Here is a 3,498-nt window from a genome sequence, read left to right on the forward strand (position 1 = left end):
CACCAAACTAGTTGTATGTGACCACGAAGACAAGAAATTGTTTTCTTAAAACTATGAATTCAAGGCCAGGTGCAGTGGTTCATGCCTATAATCCTAACACTTAGGAAGGCCGAGGTGGGTGGATCACCTGAGGTCAGGAGTTTGAGACCAGCCTGGTCAACATAGTGAAACCCCGTCTCTATTAAAAATGCAAAAAATTAGCGAGGCGTGGTGGTGGACTCCTGTAAACCCAGCTACTGAGGAGACTGAGGTGGGAGAATCGCTTGAACCTGGAAGGCAGAAGTTGCAGTGAGCCAAGATCGCGCCACTGCACTCCAGCTTGGGTGATGGAGTGAGTCACCATCTCAAAAAAAAAAAAAAAATAGGGAATTTAGCTGGGCGTGGTGGCTCACACCTGTAATCTTAACACTTTCGGAGGCGAGGCAAGTGGATTGCTTGACCCCAGGAATTGGAGAGCAGCCTGGGCAACTTGGCAAAACCCCATCTCTACAAAAAATTAAAAATTAGCTGAGTATGGTGGTGGGCGCCTGTAGTCCCAGCTACTCAGGAGGCTGAGGTGGGAGGATCACCCGAGCCCAGGAAGTCAAGGCTGTGGAGAGCCGTGATCGTGCCACTGCACTCCAGTGTGGGTGACAAAGTGAGACGTAGTCTCAAAATGAAATGAAATAAAATAAAATAAAAAACCATGAATTCCATTTTTAAAATTGTTACAAGATTTTAAAAATGATGTTCCATATTGAGTGTTTTTTGGTATTTTGTAGTTTTCAAGGAATTGGTCATTTCATCCAACTTGTTGGATTTATATGGGAAGAGTTGCTTGGTACCCCCTTACTATTCTTTTATTAGTTTTTTTGGTTTTTTGTTTTTGTTTTTGTTTTTGTTTTGAGACGGAGTCTCACTCTGTCACCCAGGCTGGAGTACAATGGCGCAATCTTAGCTCACTGCAACCTCCGCCTTCCTGAAGCGATTCTAGTGCCTTGAGGCTGGGATTAGCTGGGATTAGCTGGGATTACAGGCGTGAGCCACCACACCAGGCTAATTTTTGTATTTTTAGTAGAGACAGCGTTTCACCATATTGCGCAGGCTTGTCTTGAACTCCTGACCTCAAGTGATCCACCCACCTCAGCCTCCCAAAGTGCTGGGATTACAGGCGTGAGCCGCGGCACCTGGCCTTGTTTATTTGTTTTGTTTTGAGGTTTTGAGACGGAGTTTCACTCTTGTTGCCCAAGCTAGAGTGCCGTGGCAAGATCTCGGCTCACTGCAACCTCTGCCTCCCAGGTTCAAGCGATTCTCCTGCCTCAGCCTCCCGAGTAGCTGGGATTACAGGCATTAGCCACTGCACCTGGCCCTCTTTTTTTAAAGACAGAGTCTCACTCTGTTGCCCAGGCTGGGGTGGAGTGACATGATCTCAGCTCACTGCAGCCTCTGCCTCCCGGATTCAAGTGATCCTCCCACCTCCAGCCTCCCTAGTAGCTGGGACTAAAGGCTTGTACCACTCTGCCTGGCTAATTTTTGTATTTTTATTTATTTATTGTTGCATGAGGCCTACAGCAGTGGGTGGCAAGGTGCCACGCCTGAGTGCGGATGACCACATTGTTCTCCAATCGCCAACCTCAGTGGTGCAACGGGAGACAGACATGGGAAGGCTATGACGTCACGGGCCTTGTGACGTTATGGCAGGATATGGGGAAGGGAAGCAAAGCGAGGTAACGGGTAGCGGACTATAGCAAGAATATGGAACACGAATTTGCATATCATCTTTGCGCAGGGGACATGCTAATCTCTGTATCATTCCAATTTTAGTATATGTGCTGCTGAAACGAGCACGATTTTTGATTTTTTGTAGAGACAGGGTCTTGCCATGCCACCGAGGCTGGTTGCAAACTCCTGAATTGAAGTGATTCGACCACCTCAGCCTCCCAGAGTGCCGGGATTACAGGCATGAGCCACAGCACCTACCCTCAAATGGAAATTTTAAAACAAAAATACAGCAACAACAGTTTAAAACTCACTAGATGGACTCAGTAACAATATGAAGGTGAGGAAGAGTCAGTAGACAAAGGTGGATTGATAGAAAGCACTTAAACTGGCTGGTCACTGTGGCTCACGCCTGCAATCCCAGCACTTTGGGAGGTCGAGGTGGGTGGATCACTTGAGGTCAGGAGTTCGAGACCAGCCTGGCCAACATGGCGAAACCCCGTCTCTAGTAAAAATGCAAAATTAGTTGGGCGTGGTGTGCGCTTGTAATCCCAGCTACTCAGGAGCCTGAGGCAGGAGAATTGCTTCAACCTAGGACGTGGAGGTTGTGGTGAGCCGAGATTGTGCCGTTGCACTCCCGCCTAGGCAACAAGAGCAAAAAGAAAAAAAGAACCGAAACTGAGGCTGGGCACAGTGGCTCACGTCTGTAATCCCAGAACTTTAGAAGGCAGAGGTGGGTGGATCACCTGAGGTCAGGAGGTTGAGACCAGCCTGGCCAACATGGTGAAACCCCATCTCCACTAAAAATGCAAAATTAGCCAGGGTTGGTGGTGAGTGCCTGTAATTCCAGCTACTGGGAAGCTGAGGCAGGAGAATTGCTTGAACCTGGGAGGCGGAGGTTGCAGTGAGTGGAGATCATGCCACTGCACTCCAGATGAAATGACAGAGCAAGAATGCATCTCAGAAAAAAAAAAGATCAATGGGATTACTTGGCGTATTTCTGTTTCTTTCAGGGAAATTTATCCGAAGAAAGAGAAAGGATTATTTCAGTTTTCTCTGAAAAGCTTATTTTAAAAAGAGCCCTAGATCTTATACATAATTTCCTCATGAGTCTCTAGAATTCTAAAAAGGGAAGCACATTGTTTATGTTATATTTTTTTAACAGGGCTATTTTTAGACTGGACAGAATAGCAGAATAGTTCGTGTTTTGTGTGGACTTCAGAGTACACTGAAGCCTGTAAAATGACCAATCTTGTTAGACATCTATATCCGAAGTCATACGACTCCAAGCATAGTATAACCCTTGTATATTTCTAAAGACTGTCCTATTGTTATGTTTTTGGCTTTTTTTTTTTTTTTTTTGAGATGGAGTTTCGCTTTTGTTGTCCAGGCTGGAGTGCAGTGGCATGATCTCGGCTCACTGCAACCTCTGCCTTCTGGTTTCAAGCGATTCTCCTGCCTCAGCCTCATGAGTAGCTGGGATTACAAGCACGTGGCACCACTCCTGGCTGATTTTTGGATTTTTAGTAGAGTCGGAGTTTCACCATATTGGTCAGGCTAGTCTTCAACTTCTGACCTCAGGTGATCAGCCCGCTTCGACCTCCTAAAGTGCTGGGTGTGAGCCACTGCTCCTGGCCATGTTTTTGCTTTTATGATGTATTTATTATAATTAGAATTTGTTCGATGCTACTGCAGGATATGAGTAATTATTAAGAGAAAATATGACTTTTTAACAAAGCAGTTCCAGGAATACATTGTAGAGAAAAAAAGATGACTGCTTAAAATAGGTCTACTGTTAAA

General features: G+C 45.8%; 1 pseudogene; it reads right to left on the bottom strand.

Moving 5' to 3' along the window:
• Positions 1-1,728: 1,728 nt before the first annotated feature.
• On the bottom strand, positions 1,729-1,827 carry LOC117073806 (annotated as a pseudogene).
• Between the last annotated feature and the right edge of the window lie 1,671 nt (positions 1,828-3,498).

The sequence above is a fragment of the Trachypithecus francoisi genome, unplaced genomic scaffold, assembly GCF_009764315.1.
Source record: "Trachypithecus francoisi isolate TF-2019V2 unplaced genomic scaffold, Tfra_2.0 Lachesis_group4, whole genome shotgun sequence".
Lineage (NCBI taxonomy): Eukaryota > Metazoa > Chordata > Mammalia > Primates > Cercopithecidae > Trachypithecus > Trachypithecus francoisi.